Raw genomic sequence first — 18341 nt, 5'->3', positions numbered from 1 at the left:
ACAGTAATCGAAACAGCATGGTACTGGTACCAAAACAGATCTACAGACCAATGGAACAGAACAGAGAGCTCAGAAATAATAGCACAAATCTACAACCATCTGATCTTTGACAAACCTGACACAAACAAGCAATGGGGAAAGGATTCCCTATTTAATAAATGATGTTGGGAGAAATGGCTAGCCATATGCAGAAAACAGAAACTGGACCCCCTTCCTTACACCTTATAGAAATATTAACTCAAGATGTATTAAAGACTTAAATGTAAAACCTAAAACCATAAAAACCCTAGAAGGAAACTTAGGCAATACCATTCAGGACATAGGCATGGGCAAAGACTTAATGACTAAAACACCAAAAGCAATGGCAGCAAAAGCCAAAATTGAAAACTGGGATCTAATTAAACTAAAGAGTTCTGCACAGCAAAAGAAACTATCATCAGAGAGAACAGACAACCTACAGAATGGGAGAAAATTTTTGCAATCTATCCATCTGAAAAAGGGAATCTACAAAGAACTTAAACAAATTACAAGATAAAACAAACAATACCATTGAAAAGCGAGCAAAGGATATGAAGAGACACTTCTCAAAAGAAGACATTTATGCAGCCAACAAACATATGAAAAAAAAACTCATCATCACTGATGATGAGAAATGCAAATCAAAACCGCAATGAGATACCATGTCATACCAGTTAGAATGGCGATCATTAAAGTCAGGAAACAACAGATGCTGGAGAGGATGTGGAGAAATAGGAACACTTTTACGCTGTTGGTGAGAATGTAAATTAGTTCAACCATTGTGGAAGACAGTGTGGCGATTCCTCAAAGATCTAGAACCAGAAATACCACTTGGCCCAGCAATCCCATTACTGGGTAAATACCCAAAGGATTATAAATCATTCTACTATAAAGACACATGCATGCATATGTTTATTGCGGCACTGTTCACAATAGCAAAGACTTGGAACCAGCCCAAATGCCCATCAATGATAGACTGGATAAAGAAAATGTGGCACATATATACCATGGAATACTATGCAGCCATAAAAGGCATGAGTTCATGTCCTTTGCAGGGACATGAATGAAACTGGAAACCATCATTCTCAGCAAACTGGAACAGAAAACCGAACACCACAAGTTCTCACTCATAAGTAGGAGTTGAACAATGAGAACACATGGACACAGGGAGGGGAACATCACACACTAGGGCCTGTCAGGGGATGGGGGGCTAGGGGAGGGATAGCATTAGGAGAAATACCTAATGTAGATGACGGGTTGATGGGTGCACCAAACCACCATGGCACGCGTATACCTGTGCAACAAACCTGCACGTTCTGCACATGTATCCCAGAACTTAAAGTATATTAAAGAAAAAGAAATGCTACTGATTTTTGTATGTTGATTTCTTATTCTGCAACTTGCTGAATTTGCTTATCAGTTCCAATAGTTTTCTTGTAGAGTCTTTAGGTTTTTCCAAATATAAGATCATATCATCTGCAAACAAGGATAATTTGACTTCTTCCTTTCCGATTTAGATGCTCTTTATTTCTTTCTCATCTGATCTCTCTCGCTAAGACTTCCAGTACTATGTTGAGTAACAATGCTGAAAGTGGGCCTCCTTTCTAAAAACTGAAAAGAAGCTTCCAGTTTTTTTCCCATTCAGTATGATACTAACTGTGGGTCTGTAGTATGTGGCTTTTATTATGTTGAGGTATGTTCATTCCATATAGAATGAGAGTTATTTAGTTAGCATCCTATCCAAGGTTTTAGAGGTAGAACCCATCTACCTGACTCCCCACTACCAATATTTACCTGAGACCTCCTGTACTCAGGGTTCCTTTATCATCTGTAGTAGTGAGTTGGGATGTTTGAGCTTTCAATGGCCTTGTCATTAGGTCAGTCTATCTTGGGGAGGGTACATTGTGGACTGGCTGAGGCCATGTGAGTCTGACTGGATGAATTCACATAACTGGTCCAGCTCCACTTGTGGAAACTTCCATAACTCTACTATATGAATGGTATGGCAAATTCATTATGAATTCAAATAATGAACTCAGCACAGTCATTAGCACAGAAGTGATCAAAATGATTTATGGTTATTATTATATGACCCTAAGTTTTATCCTTCCTCCCCTTAACTCCATGGTATTTATGTTCCTTAAAATTAAATTTGTCTGAGTGCATTTTGCCCTTGCCTTTTCTATAGAGAGTAAGCTCATTTAGGGCAGAAGCTGTGCCTTATAATTATCTATCCAATTTAGCACTTCTCTTTATTTCTTGGTACTCCACTGAGAATCTCTAGAGAGAATGTGTACTCAGCTTAAAGATACACATACATGGTATCTGTATGTGGTTCACATCTGTAATCCAAGCACTTTGGGAGACTGAGGCAGCCAGATCACTTGAGGTCAGGAGTTTAAGACCAGCCTGGCCAACATGGTGAAACCCCGTCTCTACTAAAAATACAAAAATTAGCTGGGAGTGGTGGTGCATGCCTGTAGTCCCAGCTATCTGGGAGGCTAAGGCAGGAGAATCGCTTGATCCTGGAAGGTGGAGGTTGCAATGAGCCAAGATCATGCCACTGCACTCCAGCCTGAGTGTCAGAGCAAGACTTCATCTGAAAAAAAAAAAAAAAAAAAAGGACACATACACACACACACACACACACACAGACACAAACAATATGAACTCAAAGTAAACAATTTTTTAATCTTCTCTGAACAAAATACACACTAAAATTTCTTACTTAGGATTTTGGCAAATATAATGTTGGTCTAAGAAAATATCCTATGCTTTTACAATTAGGTCAGAGATGATATAAGGATGGTTCTAAACTCTCACCTTGACAATAGGTCACTGGCCATATATTTCACTACATGGAAGAAACAGAAATCCGTAGTCTTCCACACAAAACCACAAATGTACACACTTCCAGCACCAGCAGGAGACACCCATATTAGCAGGTTTGAGATGTGCTATGTCAGGCAGCTATTTTACTCCTCTAAGTCTGAGACTCCTCATCGAATGAAGGAGAGGTAATACAGTGCTTACCTTGGCTTTGATGGAAGATGACGATATCACTTGGGCACACCAGGTCTGACTTACGGTAAGGGATTAATTAGCATCATCTCACTATCGTCTCAAGTATGAATGCCGCCAAGTGAGCGATTTTATATCTTCCTAGCTCCGGATTTCACCTGCTACCAATGAGTAGATTTTTGCCTAGCCCAAAATGGTATCACATAGGGAAAAAAAATGAAAAAGAACTCAGAAACCCCTACACAAATCAGGGAAACTCAAATGTTGTGACATACCAGTCACACTGAAGAATGGATGCAGTACACTTCACTCAGTTTTTTTATATTGATGGGATATGTCAGAATAAGTGGTAACGTTAGAGGTAAGTGCAGTAGATACATGTTAGTGCAAGAAATGAGACCAAGGTCGAGTTCTCACTAGACTTCCTTAAAGCTTCACTACAGGTTGATACCTGAGCTCAAGAGAAGTATCACCTGCTAAGAGAGACAATCTGGTAAAAAATAGTCTTTTAAAAAAGGCTTTATTTCTTCAGTGAATAAACATCATTGTGTGGGATCTCTAATGCGCTTGTTTTATGTTTCTAGGCAGGATCCATTCTTGATGGAGAAGGTCAGAGTAAAATTCCAAGGCACTCACTTGGAGGTTGTGGTTACTAGCAGGTTGCCTTAAGGTGTAAGGAAAATTACTGAACTTCTTTGAAAAGTTAATTTTATTTTGAAAGATTATATATTTAATTTGTTGTGCATCTCAAGATTCCACTGACGGGCTAACAGAGATCAAATGTATAATCTTTCTCTGATTAACAGAGAAAAGGATGATTGCACATATCGGTTTAAGGGCAGGAGAGTGTGTGTGGGAGGTAAGGTACAGAGTAAACTTGATATGTGCACTTGAGTGGCCTTTGGTGTAAATTTTTTATTCTAATGTGATAGGTTTATTATATTTTAAATTAAGATTTAGCATTACTTTCTCTTAAGTTATGTGTTTTCTCCCCAAACTTTGTTGCCATTTTTTTGTTTGTTTGTTTTTGAGATGGAGTCTCGCTCTGTCGCCCAGGCTGGAGTGCAGTGGCATGATCTCGGCTTACTGCAAGCTCCGCCTTCCGGGTTCACGCCATTGTCCTGCCTCAGCCTCCCGAGTAGCTGGGACTACAGGCACCCGCCACCATGCCCGGCTAATTTTTTTGTATTTTTAGTAGAGAAGGGGATTCACCGTGTTAGCCAGGATGGTCTCGATCTCCTGACCTCGTGATCCGCCTGCCTCGGCCTCCCAAAGTGCTGGGATTACAGGTGTGAGCCACCGCGCCCGGCCTTTGTTGACTTTTATGTTCTGATAACCGGTGCTAAATCTGGCTTGTTACACCACTGAGAATCCCGGAAGAGAATGTTTACCGATTTCAAGAACGATGATTGTAAAGCCTTCTGTTAATCTTATTTTCATTTTAGACCCAGAGATACGGGTAAACAAGTTCATCTGACTATCCATAAAAGGACCAAAAAAGTTTATTTGAAAACCAACGAGAAACTATCACATTTTCACTAAAAATGGCATTACCAGTTTTTAGGGGGACTACTGTCTGGCTGGTATTCCAACAACCATCTTCCTACCAAGCAATTCATTCATAAACCAAACAAAAAGCATGTCTCAAAGTGACAGCTATTGGAAACATCACACAGAGCAGGCTATCAGTGATAAAATGATCAAGTAACCATTTATAATACCAGCTAGACTTCCATAGAACCAGGTATGTTAAAAAAGACAGAGAATCAAGAGCCTTGAAATTGTACAAATAATGCTACCTGTACTGAACATAATCTCCAGAAGAAACATCAATAACTTTCCTGCTGGAATCAAGAGCAAGATCCAGAACTCATCATTGCCAGTACACCAGACTTGAATCATCCCGTAGCACAGCCTTTGTCACACCGTACCATAATTGCTTACTTTCATGTTCCTCTCATTGGCTTGTTAACATCTTAAGAGAGTCTTGCACAAAGCACATGCTCAATAAATAAATGAAAAATGAACAAATAAAAATCCAGGACTTGATAGAGTCCCCAAAGCTCTTATCAAGGATAAGGCTATTTCCCTTCCTTGCCTGGTTTATGTTGTTTGCTTGTTCCAAATGAGATTAAGTCTGGGATTTTAAATTTGGCATTTTAGAGCAAACGAGTAGCCTCAAAAGTGATTACTGTCTGCCCAACATTTTCAAGTAGCCTAGTAGAAGTTACATATTTACTCTCGGTGAAATATCCCATAACTAACTATACATCCCATGGTTTTGCTTTAGTCTGGGATTATGTCAATCAAGCACAGTAACACTCAAACCATAACTCTGAAGCCCTGATTAACAGTTACCTATTACAGTTAATAGAAAATGGACAACAAAATTAGTCATTATTTAGAAAATATAATTTTAAAGGCAATACTATTTCTAAGAATGGCACCATGAAGTAGAGGAAGATTAAAAGAGGTTGTAATAATCAAAACACTAGAAAGCACTTGATTGATTATTCTCATCAGCAAAGAATTTGCAACAATGTTAGAAGCAACGTTTAAAATAGGGTAATTTAATATCTCTTTTATTTGAAAACTTTATATTCTAAGATTTCACATATTTTAAAGTTTTCTGACATAAATGCAGCACCCATTTTTTGTTCTCTGGTTATATTTCACCAAGAACTACTAATTATTATTGTTTTCAAAATCACCTTGGAGAGGTAGACTAATTAGTGCACCTATTAGTCTGTAACAAACTATTAAAATAAAGAGTCTTGTTATTTGTATGTATATATACATTTACAAGCAAAACTGAAGAAATCCCAGTGTTCCTATTGTGCATGAATTTTGTGAACCAATTAGTGTGAAATGCAATTTGCACTAATTCATCGGGGGCAAAGGGAGCAAGCAATTACCTTGACTTGTTAATTTAGCATTTTATCGTACATTGTTCATATTGAGAATTTTTCCCAGTGGTAATAATACTCCCTTGTTATAGAAAGGCAATCTGGGCAGTAACATCATGAATCTTCTCTTCAAATTCCCATTTTATATTACATTTATAAGACAGTGAAAAAAAAATGGACATCTTGTACCCACATCTCTCACTAGATCTCTCTCTTCTGAGTAAGACATCATCTCTACAGTCATCTTGTCAAATACCATGTACATGCTTTTGACCCTAATTGACTAAGCTAGAATGATTGCTTAAGCAGAGAAATTGATAGTTGAGGAGGTTTACCTTGTATATGAGTACAATCCTAACGTTTAAGCCCTGAGTGTGTCTGATATAGTTTGACTATTTGCTCTACTCAAATCTCATGTTGAAATGTAATCCTCAGTGTTGGTGGTGGGGCCTTGTGGGAAATGTTTGGATCATTGAGGTGGAATTCTCATGGATAGTTTAGCACGATCCTCTTGATGCTGTCCTTGTGATAGTGAGTGAGTTCTCACAAGATCTGGTCGTATAAAAGCATGTGGTATCCCCCAGCTCTCTCTCCTGCTCCTACTCCTCTGGCCATGTGACGTGCCTGCTCCCTGCTTTGCCTTCTGTCATGATTGTAAGTTTCCTGAGGCCTCCCCAGAAGCCATGAGAATGTCAGCCTCATGCTTCCTGTACAGCCTGCAGAACCATGAGCAAGTTAAACCTCTTTTCTTTATAAATTACCCAGTCTCAGGTATTTCATTATAGCAATGCAAGAATGACCTAATACAGAGTCCACACATAGAAATGTTCAGAAGTAAAAACAATTTATCTTCCAGACATAAAAATGTATTGCTAGCATACATTATCTAGGCTTTTCTTTAGTATTTAAAAAACAAATCTCTCTACCAGTTGATTCCCATTGAGCTGCTAGGTACTGTAGAAAGAGCTTTTAGCTACATATGAGGGGCACATTACTGGTGATACAAAGACCTGAGCTTCGATTTGGCTCTGTTATTCCCTGGCTGAGTGATCTGGGGAAAGGCACAATCCTGCTTTACAATTTATTTATTGAGGGCCAACCTTAAACTAATGTGCTAAGTGAGAGAAACATATATTGCCTGCATGCTTCATAGAATATTTTAAGTAATTATACGTGAAAATTAAGTGAAAAATAATTTATAAAACTATTCATTTTATTAAAACATATTATTGTCAATATTTAAATAAACATACCAGTAATATATCTACCAAATTATGTTATTATATATTATTAAATATGCTTTTTATACCAAATAATTATTTAAAATAAAAATGGTAGAAAATCCTATCACTGTGTTTTTAAAAGATATTTTTCTTTGGTTACTGATATCACATATACATTGGGCAGTCAAAACTGCAGAATGCCAACTGTGTCCAGAGCCCCATTTTAACAGAAATAACCACATTCAGTTGACATCTCAGGTGGGAGAGCAGTGAAAGATAATTTGTTCCAACTGTAGCCAATCTGTAAGCTAACTAGTGGATAATAGGGTAATTATCTCTCCCCAGAGCTTGAACTGGAGATACAGAGAATTAAGTCAGGTGATAGTGGGGACGGAAGGAAAAAAAAGATATACAAGAAAGAGTATAGACAACATGAGTTGAGTTACTGATCTATGTTGTTGAAAGAGATTCTGAAGTCCAACAACTAAAGTGGTAGCATGGAAGCTCACATTGCAGTGAATTTTGGGCAAACATCCAACTAGCAAAATAATTTAGTCTACCTGAGGCCCAGCTGTATAGCAGTTTCCCTTTTCCTATGAAGTCTACCTTAACCCCTACCCCTGAATTCCTGTCTAATGTGGTAATACATAGGGTAATGTGTGTTTTCTTTTTGATTTTCACATTTCTCATGGATGAACCCCTCCTAACTTTTAATCCAAGGACTGAATGTTACTGCAACTGAGAATAATCTAACACAGATGAATATTCATAGAATGAACACCTGAATGTTTGTTATTCTTCATATTGCTGTCTTACTTTAGGACAAGAAACAATAAGTATAATCACTAATGTTTTTGGATATACGAGGCTATTATGATTCTCTGATTGTATTACCTGTAATGGTATTTGAAATACTTATAAGTCTATTGTATAATTTAAACTCTATTTTTGGTGACAGGAGAGTATAGAAGTGACTCAGATGAAAATTAGGTCTGCATATGATCTAGTAGAAGTTAAATGGAGCTAAAAATTAAATCAAATGTGATGACTCAGGACTTTGATACAGATTTAGGAAGTTGTCCAGGAGATTCTGAATTGGCAAACAAACAAGTTCCTGATCTTGACTCTGATGTTTTATTTCACTTAAAAATAGTTCTTGTTTCTCTATGTTTTAATTCTGTGTCTCTTAGAAAGTTTGATCACATCTTGTCCTTTCTGTGGTATTTCTCTGTATAAGGAGGTGAAAAAAAATTGAGCTATTTCTCTTAATCCTTTAAAATCTCTCTCTGTATGACATTTTCCTAATCTTAAAATGAGAATCCCCTTGTAAGGAAGGTTGGACCCAATTACCTGCTGTTGTACACATCCACAAAAACTCATTCCCCCTTCTCCTATTACTTATCCTACAAATAACCATTAGGAGTCCTCCCCTTACTTCAGAATATTTAATAAAATGAGGTGTTACCATTATGCCTGGATTTAAGATTCAACAGCAAGGGCCTCTAGGCTAAAATACGTGTCATCTTCAGCTCTGCATTCTCTCTGGTATCTAATATCGGTTACTGATATGGTTTGGCTGTGTCCCAAACCAAATCTCAACTTGACTTGTAATAATCCCTATGTATAAAGGGCAGGGCCAGGAAACCTCATGGGGGAGGTTTCCCCATACTGTCCTCATGGTAGTGAATAAGTCTCACAAGATCTGATGGTTTTACAAATGGGAGTTCCCCTGCACAAGCTCTCTTGCCTGCTGCCATGTAAGACGTGACTTGCTCCTCATTTGCCTTCTGCCATGATTGTGAGGCCTCCCCAGCCATGGGGAACTCTGAGTCCATTAAACCTCTTTCCTTTATAAATTACCCAGTCTCAATTATGTCTTTATTAGCAGCATGAGAGCCAACTAATACGGATACTTTACCCTTGGAACTCTCTTGTTCCTTTAAGTCACTATACACCACTTCCTACCAAATATCAAGTGCCAGGAGAAGAAATGTACCACATTAAATCACAAGTGGCTCTAAAACAATATGGAACGAGTTGGAGACACACTTTACACTGTGAGGTTTAAGAATAGCCATTTAAGTTCCCAGCCATAACACTTGCCTTAGGGAAGACAAGAGAAGTTAGGGATCCTTAAAGTATCAAACGTAAGCAGAGCACTGTGTAGGGGTCAGAAGAAAAGGATATTTAAACAACAGTCCCAACAACAGGCTTTACTTCTCTTTGTTCTGCCTCTATCATGCTCAGCCTTTGCTCAACCACAGGTTGTGAATCATGATAAAAATAACTTCCTGTTGACTTTTACAATATAAAACCTCAAAAGAATAACCTGGCTTTCTTTTTCTAACACAATTCTATGTAGATAGATATTTAAGAAAATTATTCGCAGAAATTGCCTTTAAAAAAAGTAATAGTTTATAAAATCTTTTGAAATACATCTTTCTCAGGCACCTCTTGTTAAATCCCTTTACTCCCTTAATTGACTTCAAGGCAATTTAAACACTGGAATATGTATTTGATGCTATGAGCTGTGATGATAAAATATGGATATTTTATGGAAATCAGTCTGGGTTCCCACCAAGAGCATGGAGTAGAGACTCTTTGGATGAATGGATATTTTGAATTAGCTAACGGGGAAAGTTTCTGAGGAGGATTTTTTTCTATCAACAAGCTGCATGTAGGTCTATGTGAGATGTAGAATCAATTACTGAGAACGTTGGTTTTTAATCTTTTTAATATGGATAAAATGACCCTCTTACCCCATCTGCCCCGTTAGATTGTCTTATTCACAACATTCCAGACATATGCTTTTGAGACTTCAGATATTTTCTATGGTTTTCTATTGATTATCAGGCACTGAACTTTTCTCAAAGAAAAACTCCTCGGCTGTTTTTCAAGACAACTGAATGCATTAAGTTAGGTGTTCTCTGAAGCTAGATAGCTTTAATGAAATGATGAGATATGTATTGGTTTGGCTCAAGAGTGATTTGATGCAGTAATTTCTTCTCTTAGTAGGGCATTATGCCTGGCTCATGACCTAAAAGAGACTTTGCAATTCTAAATCCAAATGGCTTTAAGTCTTTGCATATTCATCTATGTTTAACATGCATTATAGTAGCAAGTACTTTGAAATGAAGTAAACATTTGGAAACTTGTAGACATGCAAACTGTGAATAAAAATACAATCTTAACATAGATTAAACTGATAAGAGGAAGATGATTTAAAAAGATTAAATGATTAGAAATGAGTTTGGCAAAGTCAAAACCTTGTCCATCAGTTAAGTACAATATATTCTTAGAAAGAACCTCTTAAAAAACAAATGGCTTAGAGTTATAAACATGTTAGAATAGCAGTTCAAGCTATCAATGGAAAATGTCAGAGCGATAGGTTTCTTTTCTTTAGAATTTCTTAATATATAAAAATGTCTTTAACCTGACATAATGAAATGAAGGCTAATGCTACAAAAGTAGACACAACAAAGTGGCAACTATTTCAAAAAGTCAATGGATAATCATCCTAAGACTGATTCTCCTATAAAATGGTTATAAAGCTGAGATCCACTAGCAGAGGCTTTTATTCCATCTGAAAGTAAATAAAGCAGTTCATCATACTACTGATGGAAGTATAAGTTGGTGCAATCTTTTTGAAAGATAAAAGCCTTAAAAATGTGATAACATCTTGTCTCAGCAAGTCTTCTAGGAATTTATCTGTAGGAAATAATCACAGATGACCAGAGATTAAGCAGCAAAAATATTTACAGAGTTTTTTTGAAAAGTAAAAAACTGTAATAAAACCAAATTATCAACAGTAAGATAATACTTAAATCATAGTGCTTTCATCATATGGAGTTCTTCTATATGGCTTTTGGAATGATATTGTAGAATAATGTTTAATTACATGCAAAGATGTTAATTATATACTTTGCATGAGAAAATAGTTAAAAACAGCATATACTACACGAACTTATATGCAAAGGAATATACACATAAATATATATAAATATAGAACAAAGATTGAAATAATGTATACAAAATGTTATGGTATCTTATGAAATTTTTATTTACTTTCTTTTTTGTTTTCTAAATTTTCTACAGTGAATGTATATATATGTCTAATAAAAATTAAAATTATTAAAAATATTTAAAGTCAGGAAAAAAGCTGGAAACTTGGAAGATATCTTGAAAATTGCATGATTTCTGAAATAAATATTTCAGGATGAATTATGCTTTATATCTCCTTCCTTTCTCTAAAATGTAAACATTTTTGTACTTTCTGGTGAAACTTTCTAGAAGATAATTTGAAGACACAGCTCTCCTCTGGTATGGATCATGTGATTTTCCAAAACCATGACTCAAACATATTTGGCCATTCATAGCAAGTACTTTATAAGCTCAAACAACTTGAGCCTTTAAGTAAAGTAAGAAGGGTAAGTAAAGGAGAAGGTCAAAGAAATTATATTTCTTATATGTTTCAAGTATTAAGGGTTTTGAAGATTTTGCCTAGAAAATAGAGCTTAAAATTAAGCTTTGGCAAAATTTAAGACTACTTATGGGAATTCCCTTCTCCCAATTTATTCCCCCAATTTAATGAATACTTACAAGTGACAGTGAAATGGATATATGCTACCCAGGGCTTTCCAAACATGGCCTATTATTAAGTTGGTCATTTCTTAAGGCAATCATATTTCATTTTGATTTTTTTTCCAATTATTCTCCAGGACAAACTTAGCATTGCGCTAGGTATCTTTTGTGGGCTATTCTGTGAAAATCATTTGACAAAAAAGTAGGAACAAAATCCTGTACCCTATTAAATATTTCAACCTCAGGTAATATTTCTGACTGTACAATCTAATTGAATCATAGCATCACTAATCAGACATCCCAAAGATTCCCAGATTTATCTGAAATGATGAAGTTCAATTAAGACTAATGATAACTTCTTTAGAATAAAAGAACCAATATCCTTGACTACCCAGTTAATGGCAGTGCTACATGTAAGCATCTCATTTTACACAATCCAGGGAGATGCTTCCCATTGAGAATTCTGACACAAGTTCCATGGCCCCTGGTCCATGTATTTATAGGGCATCTATCTCATAACTAGCTATGTGGCTCTATTTCCACTTCCTCCCTCCTACCAGACTGTTTCAGTGTGGCTAACCCCTAGCCTAGAAACCCTTATTTTTCTTAAATTTTAATTTTTTATTTTAAGTTCCAGGGTACATGTGCAGGATGTGCAGGTTTGTTACGTAGGTAAATGTATGCCATGGTGATTTGCTGCACCTATCAACCCATCACCTAGGTATTAAGCCCAGAATGCATTAGTTATTTTTCCTAATGCTCTCCCTCCCCTTACCCAACTGCCCAACAGGCCCCAGTGTGTGTTGTTCCCCTCCTTGAGTCCATATGTTCTCATTGTTCAGCTCCCACTTACAAGTAAGAGCATGCAGTGCTTGGGTTTCTGTTCCTGCATTAGTTTGCTGAGGATAATGGCTGCTAGCTCCATATGGCTGCATAGTATTCCATGGTGTATATGTGCCACATTTTCTTCATCCAGTCTATCTTTGATGGGTATTTGAGTTGATTCCATGTCTTTGCTATTGTGAATAGTTCTGCAATGAACATATACATGCATGTAGCTTTGTAATAGAATGATTTATATTCCTTTGGGCATATACCCAGCAATGGGATTGCTGGGTCAAATGCTATTTCTGGTTCTAGATTTTTGAGGAATCCCCACACACTCCTCCAAATGGTTGAACTAATCTACATTCCCACCAACAGTGTAAAAGCATTCCTATTTCTCCGCAACCTCACCAGCATCTGTTGTTTCTTGACTTTTTAATAATCATTGTTCTGACCAGCATGAGATGGTATCTCATCGTGGTTTTGATTTGCATTTCTCTAATGATCAGTAATGTTGAGCTTTTTTTCATATGTTTGTGGGCCGCATGAATATCTTCCTTTGAGAAGTGTCCCTTCATGTCCTTTTTAATGGGGTTGATTTTTTTCTTGTAAATTTGTTTAAGTTCCTTGTAGATTCTGGATATCAGATCTTTGTCAAATTGCTGGTTTGTAAAAATTTTCTCCCACTCTGTAGGTTGCCTGTTCATAATGATGATAATTTCTTTTGCTGTGCAGAAGCTTTTTAGTTTAATTAGATCCCATTTGTCAATTTTTCCTTTTTTTGCAATTGCTTTTGGCAATTTCATCATGAAGTTTCTGCCTTTGCCTATGTCCTGAATTGTATTGCCTAGATTTTCTTCTGGGGTTTTTATAGTTTTTGGTTTTACATTTAAGTCTTTAATCCATGTTGAGTTAATTTTTGTATAAGGTGTAAGGAAGGGATCCAGTTTCAGTTTTCTGCATATGGCTAGCCAGTTCTCCAAGAACCATTTATTAAATAGATAATCCTTTCCCCATTGCTTGTTTGTGTCAGGTTTGTCAAAGATTGGATGGTTGTAGAGGAGTGGTCTTATTCCTAAGTTCTCTGTTCTGTTCCATTGGTCTATGTGTCTGCTTTTGTACCAGTACCATGCTGCTTTGGTTACTGTAGCCTTATAATATGGTTTGAAGTCCAGTAGTATAATACTTTCAGCTTTGATCATTTGGATTGGAATTGTCTTGGCTATACGAGCTCTTTTTTTGGATCCATATGAATTTTAAAATAGTTTCTTCTAATTCTTCGAAGAATGTCAGTGGTAGTTTATTGGGAATAGCATTGTATCTATAAATTATTTTGGGCATTATGGCCATTAGAAACCCTGTTTTTCATCTAAGGTTAATCATTTGTTTTGGCCAAATCCTGTGAACTAATGCCATGAAGTGTCCATTTATTACTGGTCTGCCCCTATCTCCACCTTGTCTCCTGTCCCCAAGTGACTACTATAAGTTTCTTTGCTTTACAATGTTGGAAGTAATGCCATCTCTATCAACAAAATGCCAAACAATTTCTCTATGCCACGTATAACTGGGATGGTAGTGGTTGCAGAAAACACTGTTTTAAGAAGGATTTTGAGGTTGAGGGCTTAACAAAAATGGAGGCCATGATCAATTAGCAGTGTGTGCCATAAGAGGGGGAGAGGATGTGACAGCTTATTGTGTTTCCTCGTCCTATTACAAGCTAGTCATTCTCTTCTTCTACACAAGAATTTAATATAATTTGGATGTACTTTTAAATTCAATTATGCTATTTTATTTATTTATTTATTTATTTTTTGAGATGGAGTCTTGCTCTGTTGCCCAGGCTGGAGTGCGGTGGCATGATGTCGACTCACTGCAAACTCTGCCTCCCAGGGTCAAGTGATTCTCCTGCCTCAGCCTCCTGAGTAGCTGGGATTACAGGTGCATACCACCAGGCCTGGCTAGTTTTTATACTTTTAGTAGAGATGGGGTTTCTCCATGTTGGCCAGGCTGGTCTCAAACTCCTGAGTTCAGGTGACCTGCCCACCTTGGCCTCCTAAAGTGTTGGGATTACAGGCATGAGCCACCATGCCCAGCCTGCTATAATTGCTCTCTAATTGATTTTTGGTATTCTAACATTCTTTCCTACTTTTTATTTCAAATATAACTTGGCTAATTTATGAGCTAAATATGGGGAAATCAAATCACCATTTATAACCATGATCTCTGTAGGAAAATGCATTTGAAGTTTCTACATAATTGACTTTCACAAAGGGATTCTTGAAACTTAATCCATTCATAAACAGAGACCTGCACCCACACCTTTTATAACCAGCCATAGTTCTCTGCATGTATTAACTACTCAATGATCTTTGTTGAAACATTGAATTATATAGAAGTTGGCTGCTCCCTGAAAGTAAGGTGACATCTCTGTAGTATTTTCGTGCAGATATCTAAAAATCACACAAAACTAGCAGGGTGTGGTGGCATGCACCTGTAATCCCAGCTACTCAGGAGGCTGGGGCGGGAGAATCGCTTGAACCTTGGAGGCCGAGTTTGCAGTAAGCCGACATCATGCCACTGCACTCCAGCCTGGGGAACAGAGCAAGACTTCATCTCAAAAAAAAGTATGTAGCATAAATGAATTTAAAAGTGTACCTAAATTATATTAAATTCTGGGATAGAAGAAGATAATGACTAGCTTGTAATGGGACAGAGGAAAATATTTTGGTAAGTAATATTTTAGAAAAGTTTAAAAACCCAGTTTTATTCTTAGATTCCTAGGTCTGGGAAAAACCTCCTTTCATACAATGTGTCAAAAACAACAGAACTAAAATATACAAAGATGGTAAGTAAAATAAGAAGTTGACCAATCACAGAACATTGATAAACTAAAATATTACAGATTTAGACAGAGGTTTTAAAATTTGGGGGAATTAAGAAACCTGACAGGCGGTGAAATCCCGTCTCCACTAAAAATATAAAAAATTAGCCGGGCGTGGTGGTGGGCGCCTGTAGTCCCAGCTCCTCGGGTGGCTGAGGCAGAAGAATGGCGTGAACCTGGGAGGTGGAGCTTTGCAGTGAGCCGAGATAGGGCCACTGCACTCCAGCTTGGGCGACAGAGCGAGACTCCGTCTCAAAAAAAAAAAAAAAAAAAAAAAGAAACCTGACAGGAAAAACCTTTTTGCTTAATCAAAGCACTCATATTTTGTTTTAAACACGTCCTCCTGTTTTTCCCTTAATAGAAAAGGCAAACATCTAGACATCACATTTGTCTGAAAGTCTTCTCCTACATTCCCTTTTAGGCACCCTGATTCCCTCTGCCTCTGCTCTCCTCTAATTAGGGCTCCTTTAGTCACCATGCTCCTGTTTAAGCTTCTTTAACTCCTCTATTGTTTCTGTGAAAGCAATAACTGCTGGTTCCCTCCTTTACCCTCTCTCTGCCATTACAGAAAATTTCAGAAATGGGTGGGAGTTCATAGCCAATTTGGCTAGATAAAAGTTGTTCCTTGGAAACGGATTACTTTTATTGGAGTTGGGGTAAGCAAAAGTATGTCTTGGCTGAAAAGAGGCCATAGAAGAGAGGAACAAAGGATTAGATTGCTTGAAATACAGTGGTGCTGAAGAGGTTCTGCAAGAAGCCATTACTATGTTAGACCTCATTAATTACTAATCTCTTCATTCAATCATTCATTCATTCATTTATAACAATAAATGTTTATTGATTGTCTATTATATTCCAGGCCACGGTTCCTTCCCTCATATAACTTGCATTCTAGAGCAGGCAGAAAATTAATTTCAGATGGTGTGATAACACATATCTTAGAAAGGTATCTGATTTGTACTTGGAGAAAATATATATATCCTGGAGAATTTACATTTTAGTTGAGATCTGATCTGAAGAGTAGTAGAAGGGGACACCCAAGCAAAGATGGTCAATGCATGTGTGTTTGTATGTGTGTGTGAGTGAGAGAGACAGAGAGAGAGAGAAAGAGAGAGAGAAAGAAAGGAAGGGCAGTGGACTCCTATTACAAGCCAATAAAACCAGCATGGGAAGAAGACCAGAGGCAAGAGATGAGACATAAATGGCCTTATTAAAGAGTTTCGGCATTATCATAAATGCAGTCTGAATCAGTTAAAAGAACAGCGACATAATTGGTGTGTTTGAAAAATAACTCTGGGTGCAATCTGTTGAAAATGAATTTAAGCAGGGCAAAAATGAAGCTGACAGACTAGTTATGGAGCTGTTACTATGATGCAGGTACAAAGTGAAGAGAACAAGAATAAGGTGATTAAGGTTAAAGCAAAGGATCAATAGAGAAAGGTATGTTGAAGTACCACCTGATGGAACTGGCTTGGATTTTCTGTCTTCCATCTGTAGCATCTCTAATACCTGTCAGTGAAAGCATGGAAAATCATGTTCACTGATGTATTTGAGGAACATGGAAGCTGCCTTGCACTTCAGTACTACTACTTTTAGAAACCCAGAAAAAATATTTGAAATAATTTTATACAAACATTTTGGATAAACAGGGAAAATGGATGGGCATTTATGATGGGTGAGCACCTCGCTATGTTCTACACAGTCAACATGTGCTAAGCTTTTTTCTCTCCACAGTCAGAAGACCAGAGCAGTTAGAAATTATGCGAGTTTGAATCTCAGGTTTACCATTTTCCTACTGGGTGACTTCAGGCAACTCACTTAACCACCATGTACCTTAGTAAAACTGAGGGTGATAATAGTATCTTCCTCATAGTTATATTGTAGAGACTACTCAGTTAATTCATAAAGTGCTTGAAACAGTGCCTGGCACATAGTAAGCACTTACATGAGCTAAGTTTACTATCTGCACAACAATTAAGATAACCAATACTGAAGGTTGAATTAGATAGCCAGTGTCACACATTGAGTAGATAACTAGGCTGAGATTTGAGTTTACATTATCTTCAAAACCCAAGCTATTTCTGCTTCAGCCATGGGCATGAACACTGAGTAGACTTATACTAGCTTCTTTAAGAGATGGCTTTGAGAAAGTAGTTAAAAATGTCATATCTTCAGTTAAGACCATGATGTCCACCCACCGTTTTGTGGCTTGTGGCAAGTTATGTAAACTGCCTGAACCTCAGTATCCTCATCTTCAAGATGAGATAATAATTGTACCTACTTCATAGAGCTGTTAGGAGGTTAAAGGAGATAGCACTCTCTGCTCTAGTTAGCACTGGATAAATGTTGACTATTACTGATCCTTGTTCTACTCTACAGTGATGGGGACATCAGAGAGACCAACAGAAGGCTGCCTGGGTCACTCAGAACTTAGGTCTGTTTCCACAGGGCACAAGGAGAATAGTCCTTCATGTTTTCCCAAATCGTGGTTCCTTCTAGGCAGAGATGCCAATGGTTGAGGCCAGTGAGATGATATGAAAAAGTAACTACACTAATCAATTCAGTGGATGAACAGTAGGTCAACAGAAGCCAGAAACTAACTCTCTCCCTCTCCATAAGAGTTTCCCTACAGTCACTGGGTTAACATCATCTTCATTTTCTTTAATACTACCTAACCTTGTGACTTTTTATCTTTACATACATAGATTTTCCCTCTAACCAAACTGCCCATTGAATAGCTCATAGTTTTACCTAAATTTTGGCCCTTGAAATATATTCAACACAGCTAAACTAAATTTTACTAAAAAGTTATAAAAAGCTGATCTTTTTCACCTTCTTCAGTGTGATTTTTTCGGGGGGAGGGGAGTAGAAAATTTGAATTGGTCA

The 18341-nt window shown here is 37.2% G+C and overlaps 1 protein-coding gene and 1 long non-coding RNA gene across 5 annotated transcripts in view; both read right to left on the bottom strand.

Moving 5' to 3' along the window:
* The window catches only part of PRKG1 (protein kinase cGMP-dependent 1), a 1295238-nt gene that overhangs the window by 932965 nt on the left and 343932 nt on the right, over positions 1-18341 (bottom strand). The window lies entirely within an intron of this gene.
* Positions 1-18341, bottom strand: part of LOC134731099 (uncharacterized) — a 133128-nt gene that overhangs the window by 9908 nt on the left and 104879 nt on the right. Inside the window, exon 2 of the long non-coding RNA XR_010113185.1 lies at positions 1-18341. This exon is cut by the window's left edge and continues 9908 nt beyond it; it is cut by the window's right edge and continues 18317 nt beyond it. This is a non-coding gene — a long non-coding RNA (uncharacterized LOC134731099).

Source organism: Pan paniscus, chromosome 8 (genome assembly GCF_029289425.2).
Source record: "Pan paniscus chromosome 8, NHGRI_mPanPan1-v2.0_pri, whole genome shotgun sequence".
Lineage (NCBI taxonomy): Eukaryota > Metazoa > Chordata > Mammalia > Primates > Hominidae > Pan > Pan paniscus.
Note: the sequence above shows the minus strand (reverse complement) of the source record. Positions and strands in the feature narration are given on the sequence as shown.